General features: G+C 38.7%; 1 long non-coding RNA gene across 3 annotated transcripts; it reads left to right on the top strand.

The window, feature by feature from the left end:
• LOC107627346 lies at positions 4,710–8,687 on the top strand. Of its 3 annotated transcripts, none has more exons than XR_002357579.1 (3): positions 4,710–5,258; positions 5,415–5,608; positions 8,613–8,687. It is a non-coding gene; the product is annotated as an uncharacterized LOC107627346 (long non-coding RNA). The 3 variants fall into 3 exon arrangements; XR_002357580.1 differs by lacking the exon at positions 8,613–8,687 and adding an exon at positions 6,859–6,955; XR_002357578.1 differs by lacking the exon at positions 8,613–8,687 and adding an exon at positions 5,869–5,982.

Raw genomic sequence — 11,319 nt, 5'->3', positions numbered from 1 at the left:
CAAGCAACAATTTAAGTTTGGTGTTGTGATGAGCGGATAATTTGTACGCTTTTTGGCATTGTTTTTAGTATGTTTTTAGTAGGATCTAGTAACTTTTAGGGATGTTTTCATTAGTTTTTATGTTAAATTCATATTTCTGGACTTTACTATGAGTTTGTGTGTTTTTCTATGATTTCAGGTATTTTCTGGCTGAAATTGAGGGACTTGAGCAAAAATCAGATTCAGAGGTTGAAGAAGGACTGCTGATGCTGTTGGATTCTGACCTCCCTGCACTCAAAGTGGATTTTCTGGAGCTACAGAACTCAAAATGGCGCGCTTCCAATTGCGTTGGAAAGTAGACATCGAGGGCTTTCCAGCATTGTATAATAGTCCATACTTTGGCCGAGTTTAGACGATGTAAAAGGGCGTTTAACGCCAATTCTACGCTGTTGTCTGGAGTTAAACGCCAGAAACATGTCACAAACCAGAGTTGAACGCCAGAAATACATTACAACCTGGCGTTCAACTCCAGAAAGAGCCTCTGCACGTGAAACATTCAAGCTCAGCACTAGCACAATCCAAGTGGGCCCCGGAAGTGGATTTATGCATCAATTACTTACTTCTGTAAACCCTAGTAGCTAGTTTATTATAAATATGACTTTTTACTATTGTATTAGACATCCTGGATTGTATTCTGATCCTGTGATCACGTTTTAGGGGGCTGGCCATTCGGCCATGCCTGGACCTTCATCACTTATGTATTTTCAACAGTAGAGTTTCTACACTCCATAGATTAAGGTGTGGAGTTCTGCTGTTCCTCAAAGATTAATGCAAAGTACTACTGTTTTCTATTCAATTCATCTTATTTCGCTTCTAAGATATTCATTCGTACTTCAACCTGAATGTGATGAACGTGAAAATCATCATCATTCCCTATGAACGCGTGCCTGACAACCACCTCCGTTCTACCTTAGATTGAATGAGTGTCTCTTAGATCTCCTAATCGGAATCTTCGTGGTGTAAGCTAGAATGATGGCGGCATTCAAGAGAATCCGGAAAGTCTAAACCTTGTCTGTGGTATTCCGAGTAGGATTCAATGATTGAATGACCGTGACGAGCTTCAAACTCGCGAGTGCTGGGCATTAGTGACAGACGCAAAAGGATAGTAAATCCTATTGAGTAGTTTCAGATTTTCTAAGGCAGAATGACTTAAAGGATGGAAAAGGAAACATACAAAATAGGAAGGAGAAGGCAAAACGGAGCTTTAAGGAAACTGGTATCCACGCGATCACATGGATGACGCGATCGCGTGCCAAGCACGAATCAGCAGCGACGCGGCCGCATGTCTGACGCGACCGCGCACCTTAAGCAGAACGCACATGACGCGGTCGCATGACTGACGCGACCACGTGGCAAGGAAAAGCTCCAAATGACGCGATCGCGTGACCCACGCGGACGCGTGACAGAGGCCACGTACCAGAAATTGCAGAATATGCCCCCAGCGAATTCTGAAGCCCTTTTTGGCCCAGATCCAAGTACAGACAGCATAGACCAGAGGTTATAAAGTGTGGGAATGCATCCATTCAAGGAGAGCTCGCATATTTTAATTTTCAATGATTTAGATTTAGTTGAGAGGGAGATCTTCTCTCTCTCTCTCTCTCTCTCTTTTAGGATTTAGGATTTCTTCTTGTTTTAAGAGTGACTCTCAATCCAGGTTTTATGTTCCTTTGTTTTAGCTTCCTTTTACTTTTATTAATTCCAGCACTTGAATTGATCAGTGAATTTATGAATTTCTTCCATGTTACAGACTGTTATTTGAATTAATGATAATTGAGGTATTTTCAGTTTATGATTGTTCTCTTTGAATTAAGTTACCATTGCTTCCCATCTAAGGATATTTTTATTATTCTATCAATTTTACTTTTTCCCCTTTTGGTTCTGGTAAAGGATTCAGTAACTCAACGTTTATTAAACTCAACATAACTGATAATCGTTATCTTGCTAATTGAGCTGAACTTAAGTAATCCCAACCTTTTCTTAGGAAATAAATAGGATTCAAAGATCAATTTAATTAGTCCCTTGACTCTCCTTTGCCCTAGTAAAGGTTGACCAAGTGGAGTTTAGATTCAACTTTCATTATAGTTGAGAGAGATAACTACGTTGGACCTCCAACTTCTCTTACCTTGCTAAAAGTCTGCTTTACAGTATTTATTTATTTTAATTGCCATTTACTTTACTTGTCATTTAAATTACTTGCTTCTCATCTTCTAAACCCCGATTACAACCTTTATAGCCAATAATAAGAACATACTTCCTCGCAGTTCCTTGAGAAGACGACCCGAGGTTTGAATACTCAGTTAACAATTTTTAAAGGGGTTTGTTACTTGTGACACCCAAAACATTTGTACGAAGGGATTTTTGTTGGTTTAGAGACTATATCTACAACGCGACTGTTTCTATGAATCTCTTTACTGGTAAAAATCCTAACGTCAGGGCCCAAACCAGGCCCAAGGCTCAATATATATATGCTCATTAAATGAGCTTTCAGCTCATTTTCACCACCAAAGAGAGAGAGAAACGCGGATTGAGGGAGAAGGAAGAAGAAAAGGGGTGTCGCTATACATTGTTACCTTCTAGGAGCCATAACTTGAGCTACGATGCTCCGATTGACAAGCCGTTTGCGGCCACGCGAAGCTCTTGTCGAGCCCGTCATTTCTAACTAAGTTTTGTTAGTAAAAAGATCTTCCTCTAGCTCCAATTTTCTGCCCTAGCTCAAAACTCAAAAATAGCTTTAAAATTTTTAGTTTCTTTGTGATTTTGTTTGTTTAGGGGTGATCTAGCACTAGAATATTGTTGGATCTTGCCCCTAATATCGTTGGGTAAGGTAAGTCTCTTCAAACTCTTGTGGTTTGATATTTTGAGTTAGCCCTAGTAATGTTTTTTGTATGTTATATGATGTTAGATTGAGATTTGGTGTTTGTTGGGGTGAGCTTGATGGTTTTAGAGCTTTGAGATTGAGCTTGGTGTTTTGAGTTGCGTGGGAATCGGCCAAGGTATGGTTGATGACATGTCATCATGTCATGTTTTTCTATGCTTTTTTATACAAGAAATTGATGATTAGTGCTTAAATATTGAATGCTTTTGTGCTTAAATGACATATTTCTTTGATCTTTTGATTTTATAAACTTTGTAGGAAATAATAGAAGAAGAATCAATAAAAGCACTAAAAGAAGAGCCATACTCTCAAGGTGGCAAAAGAGTTGGAAACAGACTCAAGGAGGAGCAAAGAGGATTTGCAACCCTGACCTCTTCACACTCCAACAAGAATAACTCGAGATACAAAACTCCAAATTAGGTGATTCAAGTGACATTGGAAAGTAGGAATCTAGAGTTTTCCAAGCATATATGGAACTGCAGGGTGGACACTAAATCTGAGGGGGAAAACTTACCCCAAAAGTGCAAAGATGAACATAGTATCAACCTGCAGTAAGGCCAGCTGACCTCTCCACCTTCTAAGGGGGATAACTTGAGCTGTAGAGCTTTAAATGATGCGCTCTCAAATACATTGGAAAGTAGACATCCAGAGCTTTCCAACGATATGTAATAGTATGGGGTGGACATTAAGTTTGGGCTTCAGAAGCTGGCGCTAACTTTGGCCTCCAAACAGCGCTCACTAAGTGAACGCCACGCTCACTAATTGAGCGTTTTCGGCCTTCAAAACAACATGACCATGCCTTCTTCAAAGGACCATAACTTGAGCTACAGATGTCTAATTGATGCACTTTTAGTTGTGTTGGAAAGCTGACATTTAGAGCTTTCCAAAGATATATAACAATATATATTTGGTATGAAATTAATGCACAAGTGATAGCCATCTTTAAAGCCCAAAAAATCACACTCAGCAACGCTTTTGGGCTAGCGTTCACTTTGGAAGTGAACGTGGCATTCACTTTCTTAACATTTTCAGGAATTTGAAGCCTTGGGAAGGAAGCATCAAAGAGAAACGCTCAATAAGTAAACTCAGCGTTCACTAAGGAGAGCACTAGTGAGAACCAAAAGAGATAGCGATCAATAAGTGAACTTAGCGTTCACTAAAGCAACGCTAAAGGGAACAATTAGCGCACCAAATGCACACTAAAGGAGTGAACGTGGAGTTCACAAAGTAAACTGAACACTCGACTGGGAGCACCAATTGCATCCTAATCCACTTGAACCAAGCCAAACAATCCGGATCCACACTACAAGAAAAAAGGCCTATGGCCACGCTTTTTTCTTGCCACGCTTTAAAAGCGTGGCCAAAAGTGGTCAATGGCCACGCTTTTACGAGGGTGGCGATAGATTAGAGATTTGGCCACTTTTTTTTTTGCTACGCTTGAAAAGCGTGGCGAAAGGGGTCTATGGCCACGCTTTTATGAGGGTGACAATTGATTCGAGATTTGGCCACACTTTTTTTCGCCACGCTTAAAAAGCGTAGCCATAGAGAGAAACAGGCACACTTTTAAAGCGTAGCGATAGAGTTTTGTTATGGTGACATTTTAAAAGCGTGGCCGTTTCTTACAACTCTTTTGGCACACTTTAAAAGCGTAGCCAAAAAGGTTAAAATTTTTTTTTTCAAAAAAGTTATAATTAATTAATTACGTTACACACTCTGTATGAAACTCTACCTTTCTCCTATCCTAACACTCTTCCAACCCTTTGTATTCACCCTGAAAAGAAAAGCCCTAAAAACCCTTTTCGAAAGAACCAGGTACTCCCTGACCCCAGCAATCCGGAGAACATCGCCGGTGCTCCCTGTTCCGGCATTCTAACCATACCCCTTTTTAATTCACAAACCCTAACCTAACACCCACCACACTCCCCTCCTTTCCCCTCACAACAGCACCGCAGCCCCACTCCCCCTTTTCCCCTCTCCAGCGCACACAACACAATACACACACGCACCACCGCACCCACGCGGAATAGGAGACCTCGAGGAAGGAGACGCCGCCTTGCTGCCAGCTCCGTCGAAGACCAGCCCGCCGCCGCTGTCGAGTCAAACCCGAGAAAGAGAGTGTGTGCGACGATGAGAGAGGAGGAGCCGTCACCAAACGCGTCGCCGCCGCTGGAGGAGCTTCGCTCTTCACCGTCGCCGAGGAGGGGAAAGAGGAGCTGCTCCCGTCGCGCCAGTCACCGTCGTGCTTCCTGGTTGCCGATGAAGGAGCCGCGAGAACCGTTGCCGTCGCGGAGGAGGGGGACGCGCGAGAGGGAGCCGTCAGTGTGGTCGCCGTCGCAGCTGTTGAGTAAATCTTCGTGCTTTTTCAGTAAATCTTCGATCATCATTTAACTGAAACCATCTTACGAAATTTTACTAACAGCAAGTTCAAAATGGGTCTACTAATTTTCATTGAATGTTATGTGCTGTCTGAATTTATGTTTTATTGTTGAATTTTTTATAGTTCTCAGGAAATCCAAGGAAATCAAGTTCTGGGTTGATTCTTTTCTGGTTCAGTAAGATGAGTTCTCAGGAAAAGTCTCTGACTTTGGGTGGAAATGAACAACAACATGTTGATGCTGATGCTGATGCAGCAGCTTCTTGCAGAAGAACAGTTTCTCTGCCAGCTCAAAAGTTTCTACTATTGCAGAAGAACAGGTTCTGCTTCTGATTCTCTGCCTTTCATGATTGTTGGCTTCTTTGTTGATTTTTTTCCCCTCCTTTTCTTTTCTGATTTCTCTTGTTTTTCTATGATTATCCATGTCATATGTTTGTGCTTTTCTTTCACCTTCTATTTGTTTTTATGTTATGTTTAGTTTAGTTGATGATTCCTCAGACTCAGATTTTTTTTTCAATGTCATGTGTAGTGTTTTTGTTTGATATATCATAGACATGATCCTAATACTAGAACTAATTAGTTATGGTTGCAAAGTCGTCGTGCTGCCGTCTCCCTCTCCTTCACTCATCGCACCTCTGTTTCCATCTCTCAACCCTCCTCCTCGCCACCGGTCAGTGCCAACTCCCTCCCTTCTAATTATGGTAGTCAATCTGCTGCATGCTAATTTTGAAAATTGGATAACAATTTTGTCAATGATGAGATGCTCTTATATCCTAGTCATGTTTAATATTGGATGGAAATGTGTAGAAAACAATAATTCTGAACAATTTGAAATTCTTCTGGACTGCTTCCCTTTCCATTTTTGACTTTAAGCATATAGGCAGCTAAAATGGCACTGATAGATAGTTTTCCAATCAAACTTCCCTTGACATTCATATGATTGAAGTTCTATTTATATAACTTGGAAAAGGTTAGCAGCTTTTTCAAACAAAATCCATGTTTGAATTTAGTAAAACAGCAAGTATTTATATTTGGTTACTGAGTTCAAAGGTGCCAAAATGAAATTTGTTGATGCTAAACTGTAAATGGTAGTATTATATCCTGTATTTAGCATAAAGCAAATTTGCATTGATGTTTAATCACCTTATTCATGATTTTCTTATATTTTTTAGTTGCATATTTTTTTAGTGGCTACTACAATTTTCTAATGGTATATTTATATGAGATAAAATGTATTCATTGTCCTGAAAGCATTTTTCAGATTTAATAGACCACCGAGTTTAAGATAAGGAAAAAAAGTATCCTACTTTTTTGGAGTCTAATTTCTCTGCCTTTCATGATTGTTGGCTTCTTTGTTGATTTCTTTCCCCTCCTTTTCTTTTCTGATTTCTCTTGTTTTTCTATGATTATCCATGTCATCTGTTTGTGCTTTTCTTTCACCTTCTATTTGTTTTTATGTTATGTTTAGTTTAGTTGATGATTCCTCAGACTGAGATTTTTTTTTCAAAGTCATGTGTAGTGTTTTTGTTTGATATATCATAGACATGATCCTAATACTAGAACTAATTAGTTATGGTTGCAAAGTCGTCGTGCTGCCGTCTCCCTCTCCTTCACTCATCGCACCTCCGTTTCCATCTCTCAACCCTCTTCCTCGCCACCGGTCAGTGCCAACTCCTTCCCTTCTAATTATGGTAGTCAATCTGCTGCATGCTAATTTTGAAAATTGGATAACAATTTCGTCAATGATGAGATGCTCTTATACCCTAGTCATGTTTAATATTGGATGGAAATATGTAGAAAACAATAATTCTGAACAATTTGAAATTCTTCTGGACTGCTTCCCTTTCCATTTTTGACTTTAAGCATATAGGCAGCTAAAATGGCACTGATAGATAGTTTTCCAATCAAACTTCCCTTGACATTCATATGATTGAAGTTCTATTTATATAACTTGGAAAAGGTTAGCAGCTTTTTCAAACAAAATCCATGTTTGAATTTAGTAAAACAGCAAGTATTTATATTTGGTTACTGAGTTCAAAGGTGCCAAAATGAAATTTGTTGATGCTAAACTGTAAATGGTAGTATTATATCCTGTATTTAGCATAAAGCAAATTTGCATTGATGTTTAATCACCTTATTCATGATTTTCTTATATTTTTTAGTTGCATATTTTTTTACTGGCTACTACAATTTTCTAATGGTATATTTATATGAGATAAAATGTATTCATTGTCCTGAAAGCATTTTTCAGATTTAATAGACCACCGAGTTTAAGATAAGGAAAAAAAGTATCCTACTTTTTTGGAGTCTAATAGCCATATTTGAATCTTGAGAAATTTTGGTTGAGTTCTACCAAGTTTCATATTGATTCATGGCATTACTCTTTGCTAAATGCTTCCAAAATCTGTTAAAGTGAATTTTGTTCGAATGATAATTTGTTAAAGCTATTCTTGTGTAATTGCTAATTTATACTTAATCAAATTTTGCAATTGAATTATTTTAAAAATTACAGTTTTTAATATATGAATGTTTTAAAACTTAAAAGTGCATGAGTTGGTTGTGGCTGTGTTGTGTTGAATGTGTTAGTTGAATTGATTTATTTTGTTTGCTTAATAGAACATGTAGCTTTTAACTTTTAAGCTTAATAGAACATGACAGATTAAGCTTTTAAGCTTGATAGAATATGACATATTGAGCTTAATATCATTTTTGTTGAATGTGTTATGATTGAAAGTACTTTCCTTATGCTTCAATTTTAAGCTTCAAATGTCTCTGCACCTGAAAAATTATGATCCAAATTGATTCAACATATTATGCACCAATTTCAGTTTGCATGCTTCTGTTGAACATAACACTTGATCAATGAAACTTTTAATACCAATTAGAAAAAACATTCAACTACTTTGATCAATTTTCTAACTATTATAATTATTACTCAGTCATCTCATTCTGTGTCCCAATACTTTCTTCCCTGCTGCTACAAGGACCTTTGCTGTTCTTCATTTATCTGCAATCTACACCAAAGAGAAAAAAAAATTATCAATGTTATTAACCTAGTATTATGTTCTTCATTTATCTGCAATCTACAAAAGATAATTGTTATTATGTTCTTCTAATTTGATTGCCTTGTATGGTGGAACTCTAGCATGAAATTCTCAATGTCAAAGTGAAAGTTTCAGTGGATGGGGATGTTTTCCATTGATTGATTCTATTAACCTGCTTATGAGTGTCTTCTTGTTAATTAGCTTTAGAGATAATTTTCAACTTCGTTGCAAGTTTTTCTATCTGTTATGCATCTCACTGAAACCAATTTTTCTTTAATAGTTGGAGATCTACATGGAGATCTTAAGCAGGCTAGATATGCACTTCAAATGGCTGGTGTATTGAGCTCTAATGGTCAAGACTTATGGACTGATGGAGAAACGGTACGTGTCCTATTTTTAGAAACTGATAGCTTTTAGTTTTAATTATAATTTATTCGCTAGTCTCTTTTGTCAATGTGCATAGAATCAGAATATGAAGTTCTAAAGTAGTTGTAAGGTTTTGGTTTGAGATTTATCACTTTAACATTGTGGACGTTCATTTTTGTTTCTTGTTCTAGGTGTTGATTCAAGTTGGAGATATACTAGATCGAGATGAAGAAGAAATTGCTATCTTGTCCTTGTTGCGATCATTGGATAAACAGGCAAAGGCAAAAGGTGGAGCTGTGTTTCAGGTTTGCCATTTTTAACTTTGACCATGTGAACAACTTTGGCCACTGTAAAACTCATGAACCACTCAAGTTATTGTCTCAAATAACTGAATGTCAAGGACATGACAATTTCTTACTCATAACAGTATAGCTTCACCTATTAAATGTTAAACCTTCGTCTCCATTTAAGTCCCTTTACCAGAAATATATTGTATGCGTGGATATGAAAAGAATATATTTGATAGGCAAAAAGATGGTTTGATGGATTTCTTCTCTACGGATTCATATTTTATAGAAATACTAGAAATGTAGATTGATCTCCTCGTGTTTAAAAGTTAATTTTAGGAAATGGTTTATATATTGTTGTATGAATGTAGGTCCTTCTTAGAGGCCCAAAGAACTTCAGGGAAGCTGTGAAACACTTGGGTCTTGCTCTTGGTGTTCTTTACAGCTATATCAAGCCTTATGTACGATCTAAGGGAAGGAAGTTTGAGAAGGTTAGAGGAAGGAAGAATAGCAAAGGACTTGGGGTTTAAGTTGTATTATTTCTGTATTTTTCTTCAATTTTTAGTTTTGGAATTTGAATTCGAGATTTATTTTGTATTTGAGTATTATTTTTTTAATGTATAAAACAATTATAGCAAAAATTATATATGTCACTAATTACTGTTTGATTTGTCTTGTTATAAAAATTGCATACTATATTTATAGATTTGGTAATAAAAAATGATTGAAAATTTATATTGTGCAGTTGAAGGTAAAGTTAGAAAACAGATTTTTTTCTTAATTTGATAAGGCTATCGCTACGCTTTTAAAGTGTGGCTGTATCTCGCGCTATCGCCACGCTTTTGAAAGCGTGGCCGTATCTTTCTATCGTCACGCTTCAAAAGCGTGGCCATATCTCACATATGGCCACGCTTTAAAAGCGTAGCCATATCTCCCACATATGGCCACGCTTTTAAGCATGGCAATCTGTAAAAAGCGTGGCAAAAAAAAAGCGTGGCGATAGGTCACGAAAAGCGTGGCGATAGAGCAACCGGCACCCTTGCAGTTGTGACCCTTTCAAAAGCGTCCCGATAGCTCAAAAAGCGTGGCGAAAAGCTATCGCTACGCTTTTTTCAGCTTTTCGCCACGCTTTAAAAGCGTAGCAAAAAACGTGTTTTCTTGTAGTGCCACCTTCTCATTCAAATCCAAACCAAGAAAAGGCCATTGGACATGATTCAAAGGCACAAGAAACAATTAGAATAGGAATTCCATTTGAATTGTAATTTGTTTTCAATTTCAATTTCATTTTCATTTTGTAGGAAGAAGAAGAAAGAAATAAGATAGGAAGAAGAAAGAAATAAGAAAAGATAAGAGAATAAGGATTCGGAGAATAAAAGAAAAGAAAATTGGCACTAATCTGGATAGGTTGTGCGACGCTGGCGACGAGGTCGTGTGGGTGACGCGGTCACGTGGTGCGCAATAATGTTAGGCAACGCGGACGCGTGGGGCACGCGATCGCGTGACTTGATTTGTGCTAGTGGCGCGAGTGCAGCCTCGCGGTCGCAGAACTCTCTGTTCAAAACTTAGTATTGCCAAAATCCTGGGTGACGCGATCGCGTGGGGGACGCGGTCGCGTGAGTGGCCATCATGGGGATATGACGCGGATGCGTGGGGCACGCGTTCGCGTGGTGAGGCTTGGGCTTTCAGCACGATTCCAGCCCAACTCCAGCTCAACTTTCGGCCATGCACCCTTTGACGTCGAAATCCAGGTTACGCGGCCGCGTGGGGCACGCGATCGCGTGGGAGGCCAGTATTCCCCTGCGACGCGGATGCATCAGTGATGCGGTCGCGTGGGACGAATTGTGCCACTGGCACGCCTCCAGCCTTGCTCCAGCGTGACTCTCTGTTCGTTTTTATTTTCTCTTCTCTCCTTGCGACGCAGACACGTCGCTGATGCGGTCGCGCGCGTGCTCGCTTCTCTCTTTTTTTTTTTAATCTGAAAAGATGCAGAATGCAGTGTTAATATGAATGTGATGCAAAACTCCAGGTTCAATATAACAAAATAAAATAAAATTCAAAAACAAATAAAACAAAAAAATGAAAAAGGAACGATTATACCATGGTGGGTTGTCTCCCACCTAGCACTTTTAGTTAAAGTCCTTAAGTTGGACATTTGATGAGCTTCCTGTTATGGTGGCTTATGCTTGAACTCATCCAGGAATCTCCACCAGTGTTTGTGATTCCAGTAACCTCTGGGGTCCCAAACTAGGCATGTAAAACCCTTGAGTAGCTTCAAAAAGATTCTTAAGCTCCCGGGGTAACAAGTGTCAGAGCAGATTCCAGGATCCCAAATCT

The sequence above is a fragment of the Arachis ipaensis genome, chromosome B02 (assembly GCF_000816755.2).
Source record: "Arachis ipaensis cultivar K30076 chromosome B02, Araip1.1, whole genome shotgun sequence".
Taxonomy (NCBI): domain Eukaryota; kingdom Viridiplantae; phylum Streptophyta; class Magnoliopsida; order Fabales; family Fabaceae; genus Arachis; species Arachis ipaensis.
This window is presented reverse-complemented; position numbering and strand designations above follow the sequence as displayed.